The following is a 17,618-nucleotide window of genomic DNA, read 5'->3' as shown; positions in this document are numbered from 1 at the left end:
TGTCTTCCTCAATATCTTTCATGAGTGTTCTACAGTTTTCTGAGTCCAGATCCTTTGCCTCTTTGGTTAGGTTTATTCCTAGGTATCTAATGGTTTTTCTTTTTCTTTTTTTGGGGGGGGAGGTGCAATTATAAATGGGATCAACTCCTTGATTTCTCTTTCTTCTGCTTCATTTTTACTGTATAGAAATGCAACTGATTTCTGTGCATTGATTTTATATCCTGCGACTCTGCTGAATTCCTGTATCAATTCTAGCAATTTTTTGGTGGAGTCTTTTGAGCTTTCTACATAGAGTATCATGTCATCTATGAGGAGTGAAAGTTTGACTTCTTCTTTATTGATTTGGATGTATTTTATTTCTTTTTGTTGTCTGATTGCTAAGGCTAGGACTTCCAGTCTGTGTTGAACAACAGTGGTGAGAGTGGACATCCTTGTCTTGTTCCTGACCTTAAGGGAAAAGCTCTCAGTTTTTCCCCTTTGAGGATATTTGCTGTGGGTGTTTCATACATAGCTTTTATGATATTGAGGTATGTTCCTTCTATCACTACATGCTGGAGGGTTTTAATCAAGAAAAGATGCTGTATTTTGTCAAATGCTTTTTCTGCATCTGTTGAGAGGATCATATAGTTCTTATCCTTTCTTTTATTAATATGGTGTATCACATTGACCTATTTGTGGGCGTTGAACCACCCTTGCAGCCCAAGAATAAATCCCACTTGGTCGTGGTTTGTAATCCTTTTAATGTACTGTTAGATCCTATTAGCTATCTTGGTGAGATTTTTTTTCTTTTTTTCTCCCCTTTGGTCAGGTCTTTGTCTGGTTTTGGGATCAAGGTAATGCTGGCCTCATAGAAGGGGTTTGGAAGTTTTCCTTCCATTTCTATTTTTTGGAACAGTTTCAGAAGAATAGGTATTAATTCTTCTTTAAGTGTTTGGTAGAATTGCCCTGGGAAGCCATCCAACCCTGGACTCTTGTTTGTTGGGAGATTTTTGATTACTGGTTTAATATCTTTGCGGTTATGGGTCTATTCAGGTTTTTAAAATTTCTTCCTGTTTCAGTTTTTTTAGTTTGTTTGTTTCTAGGAATTTATCCATTTCTTCCAGACTGCCTAATTTGTTGGCATATAACTGCTCATAATACCTCTTATAATTGTATTTCTTTGGTGTTGATTGTGATCTCTCCTCTGTTAATCATGATTTTATTTATTTGGATCCTTTCTCTTTTCTTTTTGATAAGTCTGGCTAGGGGTTTATCGATCTTATTAATTCTTTCAAAGAACCAGTTCCTAGTTTCATTGATTTGTTCCATGATTTTTTTTATTTCTATATCATCGATTTCAGCTCTAATCTTTATTATTTTTCTTCTCCTGCTGCATTTCGGCTTTAATTGCTATTCTTTTTCCAGCTCCTTTAGGTGTAAGTTTAGGTTGTGTATTTGAGACTTTTCTTGTTTCTTGAGGAAGGCCTGTAATGCTATATACTTCCCTCTTAGGATCACCTTTGCTGCATTCCAAAGGATTTGAGCTGTTGTGTTTCCAATTTCATTTGTTTCCATGAATTTTTAAAATTCTTCTTTAATTTCCTGGTTGACCCATTCATTCTTTAGTAGGATGTTCTTTAACCTCCATGTATTTGTGGTCCTTCCAAATTTTTTCTTGTGGTTGACATCAAGCTTCATAGGATTGTGGTCTGAAAATATGCATGGTATGATCTCAGTCTTTTTGTACCAGTTGAGACCTGATTTATGAGCCAGTATGTGATTTATTCTGGAGAATATTTCATGTGCACTCAAAAGGAATATGCATTCTGCTGATGAAATGCTCTGAATATATTTGTTAAGTCCCTCTGGTCCAGTGTACCATTCAAAGCCCTTGTTTCCTTGGTGATCTGCTTAGATGATCTGTCCATTGCTGTGAGTGGGGTGTTAAAGTCCCCTACTATTATTGTATTATTATCAATGAGTTTCTTTAATTTTGTTTTTAATTGGTTTATATATTTGGCTGCTCCCAAGTTAGGGGCATAAATATTTACAATTGTTAGATCTTCTTATTGGATAGACCCTTTTATGATGATATAGTGTCCTTCTTCATCTCTTATTATAGTCTTTGGTTTAAATTCTAGTTTGTCTGATATAAGGATGGCCACTCCAGCTTTCTTTGGTGTCCATTAGCATGATAAATGGTGACTGGAGGTGTCTTTGGGTGTAAAATGAATCTCTTGTAAGCAACATATTGATGGGTCTTGAGGTTTTTTTGTTTGTTTGTTTAATCCATTCTGATACCCTCTGTCTTTTGGTTGGAGAATTTAGTCCACTTACATTCAGAGTAATTATTGAAAGATATGAATTTAGTGCCATTGTATTACCTGTAAAGTTGCTGTTCCTGTAGATTGTCTCTGTTCGTTTCTGGTCTTTGTTAATTTTGGGCTCTCTCTCCACTCAAAGGATCCCCTTTAATATTTCTTGCACAGCTGGTTGAGTGTTCATAAATTCCTTTAATTTTTGTTTGTCCTGAAAACTCTTTATCTCTCCTTCTATTCTGAGTGACAGCCTTGCTGGATAAAGCATTCTTGGCTGCATATTTTTCCCATATATTATATATATCATGCCAGGCCTTTCTGGCCTGCCAGGTCCCTGTGGACAGGTCTGCTGCCAGCCTTATGTGTCTACTCTTGTAGTTTAAGGATCTCTTGTCCTGAGCTGCTTTCAGGATTTCCTCTTTATCTTTGAAATTTGCAAGCTTCACTCTAATGTGCTGAGGAGGTGACCTATTTTTGTTGATTTGGGGGGGGGTGGTCCCTGTGCCTCCTGGACTTGAATGCCTGTTGCCTTCCCCATTAGGGAAGTTCTCTCAGCTATAATTTGTTCAAATAAACCTTCTGTCTCTTTCTCCCACTCCTCATCTTCTGGGACCCCTATAATATGGATATTATTTCTCTTTATGGAATTGCTGAATTCTCTAAGTCTCCCTTCATGATCTAATAGTTTTCTTTCTCTATTCTTTTTGGCTTCCTTACCTTCCATCATTTTATCTTCTATATCATTGATTCATTCCTCTGCTTTGTTCATCCTCATCTATCTGGCCTCCACTTGGGACTGCATCTCAGTAATAGCATTTTAAATTTCAGCCTGACTAGATTTTAGTCCTTTTATCTCTACAGTAAGGGATTCTTTAGAGTTTTCTATGCTTTTTTCAAGCCCAGCTAGTATCTTTTTAATCATTTTAATTCTAGTTCAGACATCTTACATCCACACCTCCTACCTTCCAAATTGTAGTTGCTTTTCTACTTGTAGACTTGCAGTGTTTCTTTTCTCAGCTCTCCGATTAATTTCTCAGGTGTTCAGAATGATTTGATAACTTCTAGTTGTATTCTAGGGATGAGACAAACTTAGGGTCCCCCTACTCCTCTGTCATCTTAACTCATCCTGCTCTTTTTTTTTAAAGATTTATTTATTTATTTGAGAGAGAGAGAGAGAGAGAGAGAGAGGGAGATTGTGCCAGACTTGAGGGAAGGAGCAGAGGGAGGAGAGAGAAATTCAAGGAGACTCCATGCTCAGCACAGAGCCCAATGTGAGGCTCCATTCTACAACCCTAAGATCAGGACCTGAGCCAAAACCAAGCATCAGATGCTCAACTGACTATGCCACCCAGGCACCCCTAGAGTGGACTCTTAAATATGTAAAAAGATGTTGAAATTTATTCATAATAGAATAAAAAACTATGCAAATTAAAACTGTACAGAGATATCATTTCTCACCTATCAGACTGACAATAATTCAAAAGCTTGGCAACATACTCTGTTGGCAAGGCTGTGGGGAAATAAGCACTGTCATACAAAGCCAGTAGGAATACAAAGTGATACAACCCCTGGTGAAGGAAATTGGGCAATACATAACAATAATAATTATGTATTTACCCAGGAAAACCACTTCTAGGAAACTACCTTGAAAGTAAACCACTACAGGGGCGCCTGGGTGGCTCAGTCGTTAAGCGTCTGCCTTCGTCTCAGGTCATGATCCCGGGATCCTGGGATCAAGCCCTGCATTGGGCTCCCTGCCCCACGGGAAGCCTGCTTTTCCCTCTCCCACTCCCCCTGCTTGTGTTCACTCTCTCACTGTGTCTCTCTCTGTCAAATAAATAAAATCTTTAAAAACAAAAAAAAAGTAAACCGCCACAAATATGAAAGAATGCATGTACAATATTCATTACAATATTACTTGTAATAGTAAGATAGTGGAAACAACCCAAACAGCCACTAATAAATTAAACTGTGCATTAGTTATATGATGGAGTACTATAAAGTCACAACAAAAATATGAAATATTTCTATAAACTGATACGGAGTGATCTCCAGGATTATATTATTAAGTGGGAAATAATGAAGTGTAAAAAATGAGAACCTAAGAATATACGTATTAGAGATATATATATATATATGCATGCTTATTTTTGAAAAAAAAGGGAACACAGGAAGGATAAAACAAAGATTAATGAAAATATCTGTTTCTGGAGATGGTGGGAACAGAGTAAAGGAAAGGGAAGTGAGTGGCACTTCTTTGAATATACTTTTTTATATTGTTCTGACTTTTGAACAAAGTAAAAGTCATCCATTAAACAATTTAATAAAATGTAATAAAAATATTTTAAAAATCAAAACTAAAATCAAATATAAAAAAAAGCACATGAATCTCTATTCAGTTATTATCAAGATTTCTTGGCAGTCCCTTTATGTCCTTAGAATATATCTCACTAAGGATGTATGGAGGAATGGTTTCAAAGTTATTGAATTACTCTGTTCTGTACTATACATTGTACCATGATTTCACATCCTTGGTGTCCTTAATACTAAAGGAAAAGGGAGACTGCAAAACATTAAAGTCTACTTCATAAATTTATGATTGGTACTAATATTAAAACTGTGGTTCTAAAGCTATTTTATGTATACAATAGTGTAGAATGCAGCGAGAAGTAAATATGTGAATGCTATTAGGAACCAAGATTTTCACAGTGGTCATGTAGAATGATCTTGATCTTAGAAAATGCCCACTGAGAGACGCCTGGGTTGCTCAGTCGGTTGACTCTTGATTTCAGCTCAGGTCATGATCTCAGGGTCATGAATCAAGTGCTGAGTCAGGCTCTGCACTCAGTGTGTGGAGTCTGCTTGGGATTCTCTCCTTTTCCCTCTGTCCCTTGCCCAGCTTGCATTCTCTCTAAAATAAATAAATAAAATTCTTAAAAAAAAAAAAAAAAGAAGATGCCTATTGAAGTTTTTCCAGTGAAGTTTCATGATGTCTGCAATTTTCTTTTAAATGATTCAGGAAAGGGGCGCCTGGGTAGCTCAGTCATTGAGCGTCTGCCTTTGGCTCAGGTCATGATCCCAGGGTCCTGGGATCGAGCCCCACATCAGGCTCTGCTCTGCGGGAAGGCTGCTTCTCCCTCTCCCACTCCCCCTGCTTGTGTTCCCTCTCTGACTGTCTCTCTGTCAAATAAATAAAATCTTTTAAAAAAAATGATTTCGGAAAAAAAGCATGTGAGAAACATAAAGCAAAGGGAGCAAAACTATGAACAATTGATGAGTCTAGCTGAAGAATAAAGAGTGATCTTCGTATAATTCTCACTTTTTCAATTTTTAAGTTCAAAATTCCAGTAAAAAATTTTAGAGTAAGTGATATATCTTACTTGGCATTTTATAAAACACGTCTTGGTATTAACTCTAATCAGAAACACATCATTTATATCAATAAAAATAAGCTAGATTTTTGCTTCAGTAAGAATCAGCCGCAAAAATATCAAGGTCTTAGAAAATCAAAGGTTTATTTCTTGCTCACGCTATCTACCCATCACAGTCAACACAGTCTGGTGCGAGAGGAGAAAGAGAGCCGTGGAAGGTCTCTTTCAAATAATGAAATGCCTGACTAGGAATGACACACATAACTCTTTAATCAAATGACCCAACTCACCCCTAAGGGGAATATCTGATGAGCAGTATTAATGATCATCACCTCTCTCATTCACTATGTTTCATGCCACAGTAAACATTGATAAATGTGAGAAGTTAATGTAATGTAGTGGTTAAGAACACAGATTCTGCAGCCAGATTACCAGTTACTAACTCAATCACTTGCCAGCTAATCTTGGGCAAGTTACTTAATCTCTTTGTGCCTCAGTTTCTTCAGGTATAAAAATTGGGTCTAATAATAAGTAACTGGGGAAAGATTATGTGAGTTAACATAGTTAAAGCATTTAGAACAATGGCTGGCCTATCACTATCACCAACAGCATTATTATTTTATAGTATGAAACTTAGGATAATGCATTAAAGAAATTTCTCAATGTCCCTCCCCCAAATCAAGCAGTACAAAGATTTACAGTGACAAGTGAGTTTCTCTCTCACATCAGAGCCTCATCAACCAGTTTTTCTCTCCAGATATGACTGTTACTAGCTGTGGCGTTTAGGAATTTATTGCCTTCCAGCCCCCAATCTCCTCTTCGTTTCTCTGTTTCTGATAAATGAAGCCTCTTTCCTTACCCCCTGCCACAATATTAAGCTTTGCCAGTAGAGGACGCTGGTGGGACTCTGGAGGAGAGATGGGCTTCTCTTCCGGGTGCTGGTGGCCTTTCTGTTCTTGTGCCTGTGGTGTTAGGCAGGTATGTGGGAAACGCAATGATGGTGGGGGCCCAGCTGGCTTCCCCAGGGCCAACTCAGCAACACTCCTGTAAGCAATTCCTGGCAGGTTTCCACTGTGACCAACCAGTGGCCCAGCCAGCTTCCCATCAGGTTCAACAGCACTCTCCATGGCAGTTTCCCAGAGAATTCCATCAGCATCCCCCAGCAAGTGATTTCTTTCCCACCAGTCTCGGACTACTGGTTCCTCACTGGAGGTATTTCCACCTTGTCATTCCTCGCCTGTCAACTGTGGACCAGCTCTGACTTGAGGCAACCCAGCATAATGCTACACCATGGTGGGACTTCTCCCTCTCCAAGGAGATCTGGGTCCAGGCTTGAGGCTCCACTTTCAAGTTCATTCCTTTCTTGGGTACTCTTTCTCAGTCCTAAAGTATTCTTCAGAGTTTTCTTATTCTTGCTCAGTAAATTCTCTGTAAAAAAACACCTTTTTTTTTTTTTCCAGGAACGATTTTGTGATTTATTCAGAAAATTGGCTTCCAGATCACTGTGGACAAGACCCAACTTGGCTAGAAGAGGCAATCCCTTGGCAGAGCCACACAGACAGCTCAGCTGGCTAAATTTTATTCTCAGAAAGGACCAGAGACGAAAATGCTCTGATTTCCCTAAAGTCCTGTTTTAGCAGCCAGGAAGGTGTAACTCTCATATTGAAAAGCAAGTAGTTTCAGGAAAAACTTCCATTATTGCATAGTCTTATAATGTATGCAATTGTGTCATGCAAATTCAATAATAGGCACTCAGAAGAATAGTAAAAATAACAATAATAGCAAAATGATGGGAGAAAAGAGAGGACAAATGAACATTAAGTGCCAAGCAAGCTTTCACCTGCCATTCTTCTCCCAATGTGGAACTGGAGTCCATTCAGTCTCCTCCGCTCCTGAGTACCTCTCTGCCCCAAGCATGAGTCTAGTGCTTAAATATCTACTATTTTTGTATAATACGGCCTCTAAATGCTGGCCAACTTCTTCATCTGGTGCTCAACCGAACAATCAACAACCTTCCCCAACACTGTAGGCTATCTGGTTGCACTGGACTGACAGAAAACACAACAGTCTCAATTTAATGTCTCTCCAAGGGTTTTCATGGGTCATTTCTGACCATAGTAATGTGTGTTCTTCCCCGGGTTCCAGTAACTATAGAGTTGCCCTACCACATCAGATATGACTTCCCTGGAGTCTCAGAGCTGACTAGAATCTGGTTTTGTCCATATTGTCAAGGCACATATTTTCTGAAAGCCAGGACTAACTCTATGACTGGGTTCAGTAGGGGCTATAAAGGAGATAAGATTAAAGGAAAGCCAATCTACCATGCTACACCCCATTCCCCTTTCTTTCACACACACCCACCTACCCCCCATAAAAAAAAATTTTTTTTAATCTGATTGTGCTACCTGAATGAGTTAGCCCTTTAACCCTCAGTAGACTAGCAAGGTTCAGTTTATCCTCTTAGCCAAGAGCCCGCTAAAGGTTAGGGGTGGGGGTTCACAGATCCAGAAGGCTCAGCAGCCTGGGGAACACAGAACCAGTTCTCACTCTCTCTCAGCTTTGTCCCCCCTGCATACAAATTCCCACTGTCCACAGAATGATGTCCAAACTCAACAGTCTTTGTCTACAGAACCAGGATGAGCTGAGCCTCCCAAGGCAGGATCTTGTTCTCACTCATCTGCAGGTCTGCCCACCTCTGAGCACAGATGCCGGCACACAAGCCAAATGGAGCTCAGTGCATGAATGGCAACTGCGTGAAAATGTAACTCATATAAAACAAAAGTACCAAATGTCCAGGTCTCTTCAGAGTCTCAAGTCAAAGAAAAAAAAATCAACTGGAGAGCACTTTAAATCTTTGCCAAATTTCTCAAGGATCACCCCTGAAAAATTCTATTCATAATGTAAAACAAAACTTACAAACTCGTATCTCACCTCCATGGCAATTGACCCCCAAATCTCTCTCAAATTACCCCCAATTTTCCTAATTTTTCTCACTCCCTTCCCACGTTCCTTTCCAGCTTCCATTCTTTCCTAGAAGTACAGGGTAACGAGTTAAAAAGATAAGCTCCGGGGCTCATCTTGCTGGGTCAAATTTCTGTCATGTTTTAACTGAAGCAGGTACCTGGCATATGGTATAATACTCAATAAATCCAACTTGTTATTTAAATCCTACTGACTTCTCCAATATCCTTTTTTTTTTTTTTAACTTGGCCCCTTTTCCATTAATGCAAGAAGAAATGTCTATTAGTTTTCCAGGGTTACCAAAACAAATTGCCACAAACTTGGTGGCTTAGCACAACAGGAATTTATTCTCTAACATCTCTGGGGGCCAGAAGTCCCAGGTCAAGGTGTTGGTAGGGCTGTGTTCCTTCCAGAGCTCTAGGGGGGCTTTGTTCTTTGCCTCTTCAAGCTCCTGGTGGCTGTCAGCATCCCTGGGTTTGTGGCTGCCTCTATCTCCACACGGCTTTCCTCTGTGTGTACCTCCTCTGTGTGTTTCATGGGAACTTTGTCGTTGGATTTAGGGCCCACCCAGATAATCCAAGGTGATCTCATTTCAAGATCCTGAACTTAATTCCATCTGCAAAGACACTTTTCTAAATAGCCTCATATTCACAGGTTCCAAGGGGTCGGGATGTGAACGCATCCCTTTTGTGCAGCCACCATTCAACTCACTACGAAATGACCCCGGGTCCATCTTTGCGTGGGCTGTCGGCGGGGAGAGGGCTGGATACTCCTGTAATTTAATTTTTTTCTCTTACCCTTGTCATGATGAACAGATCAAGTCAGGAGCCAGCATCAACTACTTGGGAACCTGGGATGAGGTCCTGCACTTGGCCAAACACAATTCAAAGTGATCTTTGACGGCCATGAAGAGGTTCTGGAACACCATGGCTGCCCAGGTGAGGAAGTGTGCCAGGAGAAGTCACTTGCTGGGCTGCAGGCAGCAGGACACGCAGTACTTGCAAGCGCGGCAGCAGTCGTGGGGCCAACAGCAGCCACAGCGGTACTGCTTTGTGCCAGGGACGTTGACGTTTCAGCGGCCATTCACCAGCAAATCCTCCCTTTCACAAATGTATCCCAGCCTGTCAGTGACGAGATGCTTCCCTCGAATGGAGCTCCGGCACCGGTGGCCAGGCTGGCCTGCTGTTGCCCAGCTGCAATTGCACTTTCCACAGAATAGGCTGGCCATGGTCTTGAACCTAGAGGAGATTCTGATCTCTCACTGCCCTCTCCTCCTGCTCGAAGGTGCTGAGGAGGAAGTAGGCGAGCAAGAGTCGGAAGACCAGGGCGAGCAGCCACCTCTTCCAGAGGAGGAGCTGGCGCCACACCCTGGCGGCCATGTTCACGGCGCCCGCGAATGCCGGGCATGGTGGCGGGCTGTTCAGCGGGGCAGGTCAAGGTCCAGGCGGCATGGCCTCTACGTGGCCAGTGGCCCCATCAGTTGTAGAGGGTGGTGGCCCAGCCAGTGTCCGGCAGCCACTAACTCGTCTTTATATTAAGCCTTCACTATTCAAATTATTGTGTAATTTCTGTCTCCTGAATGGACCCTGACAGATAAAACAGTTTCTGGTCATAGTCTTCCAGAGATATTCTATGGCTTTGCAGTGTGTGTGTGTGTGTGTGTGTGTGTGTGTGTGTGTGTGTGTGTGATCTCTTTTGTTGTATCATTAGTAATATTCTGTACAATGTTGTTTTTTTAAATTCAACCATTGTTGCATACCAGCACACATAAATTTTTCTCTTTTTTAACAGTTGCATAGTATTGTCTTGTATAGATGTACCATAATTTATTTAACCAGTTTCCTATTAATGGAAAATTAGATTATTTCCACTCTTTTCTCCCCACAAATACTATAGTAGTATTCTTATTTGAGAGGTCCATTTGCCCATGTGCAAGCCTATCTTATCTGAAAAATCACTTCCTGGAAAAGATTCTATCTTCTTAAATTCTCTCCAAACTATCTCCAAGCTTACTGCTTCCACCATATTATAAGCATTCTTCATTTAAAAAAAAATTAGTGATTTTTATTAATTGGAATTAAGAAAGCATTTTGCATATATTTTAATTATTTAAAAAACATGTAAAATCAGGGGTGCCTGGGTGGTTCTGTTGGTTAAGCCTCTGACTCTTGATTTTGGCCCAGGTCATGATCTCAGGGTCATGGGATCCAGCCCCATGTCTGGCTCTGCGCTCAGCAGAGTCTGCTTGTCCCTCTCCCTCTGCTCCTCCACTAGCTCTCCATCTCTCTCACTCAAATAAATAAAATTTAAAAGCCATGTAAAATCAGTGAAAAACACAATGCGAAGAAGATTATCATCAGATATTTTGAGACCGGAATGCCCATGTGTACACACACACACACGCACGCACGCACACACACGCAAACTTTCTATGTTTCCAGAATATAAATTTCTTCTTGAGAATCCATTATACACTTTTTAAAGGTAATAACATTTTCCTCACACTTGTGCCAAGTTGGTTGCTAAAGAAGTAACATAAAAATAGATGACAATATTTTAATATATTCTGAACTACTCCTAGATATAAGTTGATTGATCATTTTATTCTTGCAACAGTTAACTGGCTGTGTCAGGTGCTATCCTCCGACCTTTCCACTTCTTGTATTCATGTATCTGTTTTCTTGATTACCAAAACATCTTTTACGTTTCCTTCTAGTCTCTATCCATTCAGTCCTCGTGTCCCATTATTTTTTTCTTTTCCTTTTGTTTGAAGGGAGGTATATTGAGACATCCAATTTCTATATGGTGAAATTCACCCTTTGTAGGTGCATAGCTTTGATAAATGTGTGCAGCTGTGTAACCACCACCATGATAAAGATATTATGTAAAATATTTCCCCATCACCCCAGAAGTTCCATGTGCCCTGTAGGCCAATCCTCCCCATACCCCAGCACCTGGTAACCACTGGTCCGATTTCTGTACCACTAGCTTTGTTTTTTTCAGAATGTCATAGCCACGGAATCATACAGTATTTAGTTTGGCTCCTTTCACTTAGCATAAGGCTTTTGAAATTCATCCATGTTGTAATATCAGTAGGTCACTCCTTTCTATTACACACTATTCTATTTACGAATGTACACTTTATCCATTTACTAGTCAATACTTCCAATTTTGGTGATTATGAATAATGCTGCTCTAAACATTCTTGTCAAAGTCTTTGTGTGGACCAACTTTTTTGTTTTCTTGAGTAAATACCTAGGAGTGAAATTGCTGGTTTGTAGGGTATGTATATATTTAACTTTGTAAGAGACTGCCAAACTCTTTTCCAAAGCAGCTTGTTTTGCCTCCTCCCCAACATTTGGCCTTCTTTCTTTCTTTTTCCTTTTAAAGCTTTATTTATTTATTTGAGAGAGAGAGAGCATGAGTGGGAGGGGCAGAAGGAGAGGGAGAAAGAGTCTCAAGCACAGAACCCGACATGGGGCTCAATCTCATGAGCCTGAGATCAGGACCTGAGCTGAAACCAAGAGTTGGACACTTAACCCACTGCACCACCCAGGTGCCCTGGCCTTCCTTCTTTCTGATGGGATGATTGCACTTGTCTCTGCAATGATCTCTTAGCTCCGTGCCTTCCAAACTCTGATCCATCCCTCAAATGAGCCTCTAAAATGCCCTCCACTCTTAAGGGGCTCTGACTTCCTCAGGATAAGGTCCAAACTCTTCAGCCTGACACCAACAAGACTCTTCAAGCTCTGAGCTCCTTCCTCACCCACCCTCCCAACCACATTCATTCCCACTCAGGCAGCTGGACACTGGCTCTAAGTTGCAGACTGGGCCCTTCTTTCCTGACTTGGTACTTCTGTGTAGCCTAATGTGGTTGTTTGGGAAGAGCATTTATTTTCTATTCCCAGCATGAATACACTCTCTGAATTTTGGGTACTGTTGGCATTTATGCAATTGAATATCTACCAGGACATTTTTTGTCTCTCACTATTTTATATGAAATTTTTCAAAAACTCAACAAAGTTGAAAAACTAGTGTAATGAACCCCCAGATTCAACTGAACAATCGTTAACATTTTGTTAGGTTTGACTCCGTTATCTATCTACCATGGATTCATTCATTCTTCTCCTTCCCCTTCTCTTCCTCCTCCTCCTTCCTCTCCTTCTTTTCTTCTTCTTCTTCTGCTCCTCTTTCTCCTTTTCCTCCTCTCCCTTCTTTTGCTAAACCATTTCAGATTTCAGATTTCAGATGTTTACAGAACCATTTGCTAAATACATTTCAAGTGTATGTATCTCCTAAAACTTAGAACAACCTCCTTCATAACTACACCATTACTTTACCTGGAGTAAATTTAAAGCACCTAATATTGTCTAATACTCTTTGTATTCATAGTTTGCTATTGTCCTCAAAATATATTTCACCCCGTTGTGTTCCAAGCCAAGATCCAATCAAGCTTCATACATTGCATTTATCTACCAGTGAATGTTTAACTTCGATTGAGTCACAGTTTGCCCAGCTACCTGCTTCTTTACCTTGATGACTCAGTTGTGGCCCTGCCCTTCCAAGAAATCTCCCATGAACCTCCAGCTCCATTCAAGTTCCTTGTGCCTCGTGTGATTTCAAGAAGCCCATGCTTAAATCTATTGGGAGATTTGACATTTTGTATTACAAACCTATTGTTGAAATTTTCTGTTTCCTCAGTTAGATTCTGAGCATCTTGAGGGCAAAAAAACGGGCATTCTTTGCCTTCCTGCTAGATGGTAATCGTTCAATACATTTAAAGAATAAGTGATGGAATACCAGTTCCTTGGTCCCTCATTGGAAAGAGCGAAAATGAATAAATAGACTCTGAGGGCTGGAGCCAGGATGAAGAGGGAAAAGGGCAGGTAAGACAAAGGTTTGAGAGGCCGTTCCAAATATAGAATATTGCTTGGAGAGCTTTGAATATGAATTGTATACTCCATCCCCTCTCTCAGTAGGTGAAACACTAGACGTTTATGAATTAAAGATAAACGTAGAGTCTAGCAGCGCCATAAACATTTTGGCCAGATAATTCTTGAGAAAGAATTATAAAGACAAAAATCAAGGCTACTGCAGCCCAAGAGTCCATTTCTGTTTACACAGCTGTTCTACTGCTGCTTTCCTGATGTGTTTTTAAGGAAATATCCACTTCCGGTGGGTCCCTAGAATGGACCTTGACGACCACTTTATGCCCATGGTCACTGGAGAAAATCGTAATTCATCCCCTTTGGAACTTCCAGGATGAAATTTCTCCCTGAATAGTAGCCTTTTCTGCAGTTAAATTTTCATCTTTGTGGCAAATTTTCTTTTGGATAAACTTCTTTCAGATACTTCCTTCTTCTCCACTTCCCATCACCTGTGGGATTAATTCCAGGATCACACATTAACTTTGATTCCAAAGTGACTCAGAGGCTGCACACCAAGACTATTTTAGGTGGAGTGTTTCCTCCTGAGTCATCTTGTCCCCTGGTAGCAAGCATCCTGCGGATTTCCTCAACTCTGCTGTTGAGAACAGGAAGCTAAGGCCAGAAGCAGCCAATAAGCACGGCAGCCCAGTGACTCTCCCTGGTTCCTGGAGGACTAGCAAGAAAATCCTGATTTAGTAAGAATTCACTGGCAAGAAATTTGGGAGTTTACTGGAGACAAATGGCTTCAGGAATCTTCTTTATGAATACACCTATTTTTTTCAGGAGGCAGGTTAAAAAAGAGTCTTCTTAGAAATGAAATTAAGTAATTTTTTTTTTTTTTGCTCGTCTGGGGACAGTTCATTAGATGTATTCATTAATGGGATCACCAAAATAAGGATATTACTCAACTCCCCTTTCCACAATTTTATCAGATTTTCCACCCTGTCATATCCTCTTCATTTACTTCTGTCACTCTCACCCTTACTGAACAGTCTTCCAAATGGCAATTGGTCCTGTACCTCCCCAAGTCTTCATAACTACCTGTGACATAAAAGTCGACTAAGACTGGGGAGTATTAGCCAAGCATGTTGCCCTTCCCTGACCCTATCTCCACAGCAGACAGCAGTCATGTATCTAGCTAACCTGTCTGGTTACCAGTGTGTCTTCAAAATAACATTGTAGGCAGCCACCACCAAGGAATCAGAATGTCCACATTCGAAACCCATTTGCAATGAAGAAGAAGGGATTGATACATAGAAGTGTTTCAGGCAAGGGCAGTTGAAGAGTCCAAAGAATATAAAAGTCTTGGACTTAACTTCTAGTTCTTGGGCAAGTTGAAAGTTTTTTTTTCTTAAGTCCTTTTTTTTTTCACATGCAAAATGAGATTAATAATGCTTTCACCTTAGTGTCATTGAACTCATTTTGTTGTTGTTGTTGTTTTAGTGTATGTGAAAGCTTCTAGCACAGTTTCTAACATGAAAAAGACATCTAATGAGTATTAGATGTCAATTCATCATGAATACTTTGAGGGACACCCGAATTGGGAGTGACTGCCCATCTCACTGACATTGGAATTTACTGGAAGCCATTGCGCTGGTAGAAGATGGAAAATCCTCAATGATTCCACTCTCTGTGAACTTTAACAAAAAGTATTTAGTCACTCTTCTTCAAAGTACAAAGTATCAGCAGTAAAAACTTTTGTAAAATCTCAACTAAATCTTCTCAATTCCTTTTTCCAACCCTCTTGTTTCCCATCGTACCTCGCCTCTCACTTTGATAGCCACACCGTGTTAGTCTGCGGGGGCTACTATAGCAAAATACTACAGACTAGGGGGATTAAACAACAGAAATTTATTTTCTCAGAGTAATGGAAACTTGAGGTCCAAGATCAAGATGTCAGCAGGTTTGGTTTCTCTTGAGACCTCTCTCCTTGGCTTACAGATGGCTACCTTCTTTTTTTTTTAATTTTTTTATTGTTATGTTAATCAACATATATTACATCATTTGTTTTTGATGTAGTGTTCCGTGATTCATTGTTTGTTCATAACACCCAGTGCTCCATGCAGAATGTGCCCTCTTTAATACCCATCACCAGGCTAACCCATCCCCCTATGCTCCTCCCCTCTAGAACCCTCAGTTTGTTTCTCAGAGTCCAGATGGCTGCCTTCTTGTTGTGTCCTCACTCAGTCTTTTCTCTGTACACCAGGTGCACTTGGTATCTCTATGTATCAATCCCTTCTTCTTATAAGGACACCAGTCACATTGGATTAGGGCCCACCCTACCAGCCCCGTTTTTACTTAATTACCACTTTATCTATTTTTGGGGGGGGGCTGGAGACAGATTTATTAGAGGCCTCAGGCAAATCCACAGGGTCCCCTCCCTCCTACTGCCACCAACAATCCCATTAATTACCACTTTAAATATAGTCACATTCTGAGGTTATAAGGATTAGTGCTTCAACATAATGAATTTTGAGGGACACAATTCAGCCCATAATACACCTTTAGACTTTGTCTTCATCAATGCCTGAAACATTTTAATCTCAAATTCCAGCATCCCACTTCTCAATCATTAAATTCTACCTTTCCAGCTCTTTCTCTTTCTGCCACCCCAAACCAGGAACTCTTCAACCACACTGGGACACACAGTCTCCAAATCCAACCCCCTTTTCTCTCTCCTCACATTCTCTCATGTCCTTAACTTGCTTTTCTCACACTGCGTTCCATGGTCCATTATTGTAATCACTCTCTTACATATATTCTTGATTCCGTTGCCTCTCTCTCTTCACAGTACTTGCCTGGCAAAGTCCCAATCCTGACAACTCCAGCTTCCTTACTCCTCTGCCCACACCTCTGCAGCTGCACTTCACTAGGAAAAACACTCAGTCATGCTGCCTAGGCTCACTATCCATTCATGACCTCATTGGGCCCTCACTGCCTGCTGGCAATCCTGCCACATTGCTCCAGACTATCCACCATCCTAGTCAACTGTTTATACCTTTTCCTCTCTCTCCAAACCTTTAATACTCTCCCCCCATTCTCATACTCGGCTGATCAACCTGCTTCTTGTTTCGCCAAGAAAATAAATCCAATCTCGTCTGTTCTGTCTTCCTTTCTGTGCCAAGGACTGAGGGGCCCAGGCTGTATCTAAGAACAACTCCTCCATCTGTGTACATGCTCCCAACCCTTCTCATTTACTCAAGGACACATTCCAGCAATTCTCCCCTCTCTCGCTTGCATTATCAATCCCCACCTCCCTTCACCCACTCCCAACAAGAACATTCCCATCAATGTACAGACATACTACAATTTTTCCCATTAAATTTTTTCCCTTGACTTCCATTTTCCTCCAGCTACTGCTTCATTTTTCTGCTCTCCTTTGTAGTAAAACTCTCCAAAAGAACTCCTCTCTTCTCTTTCCGTTCTCTTATGAACCCACTCCAGTGGGCCTCCTATGTCTATCGCACCACCAGTTTCTCTTATCAAGGTCATTGGTGACCTCCATGTTGCTAAATCCAATAGCCAACTCTCCCAGTCCTCCCATACTCGTTGAAGAATAGGCAGCATTTGACTCAGTTGGTTACTTCCTCCTCAGCTAGAAACTCAAATTTTAGGATAAGCTTCTGGTTTTTCTCTAATTCACTGGCCACTTCTCAGGCTCCTTTGCTGGCTCCCTGTCATGTCTCCAAACTCAACTCATTGGACTGCCCAGGATTTAGTCCTTGGGCCTCTTTTCTGTCTACACTTATTCTCATAGTGTTTCATGGCTTTAAATACTATCAAATGCTGACAACTCTTATATACTCCACCCAAAACTTTTCCCCTGCACTTCATATTTGTATATTCAACTACCTAATTGGCATCTCCACTTGGATTTTAATAGGTATCTCAAACCTTGGAATGCCTGAAACTTACCACTTCATCTTTCTCCCTCCCAAACCTATTCAACCTGCTGTTTTGTTCATTTCAGTTAATGACAACTTCATTCTTCCAGTTGCTTGGGCCCTACACCATGTAGTCATCTTTGATGCCTCTTTTGCTCTTATACTCAATCCATTCTG

General features: G+C 40.7%; 1 pseudogene; it reads right to left on the bottom strand.

Annotated features, from left to right (window-relative positions):
• Positions 1-9,467: 9,467 nt before the first annotated feature.
• Positions 9,468-17,101, bottom strand: LOC113915982 (annotated as a pseudogene).
• Positions 17,102-17,618: the final 517 nt, after the last annotated feature.

The sequence above is a fragment of the Zalophus californianus genome, chromosome 1 (genome assembly GCF_009762305.2).
Source record: "Zalophus californianus isolate mZalCal1 chromosome 1, mZalCal1.pri.v2, whole genome shotgun sequence".
Taxonomy (NCBI): domain Eukaryota; kingdom Metazoa; phylum Chordata; class Mammalia; order Carnivora; family Otariidae; genus Zalophus; species Zalophus californianus.
The sequence above is the reverse complement of the archived record's forward strand: the minus strand, read 5'-3'. Positions and strand labels throughout refer to the sequence as shown.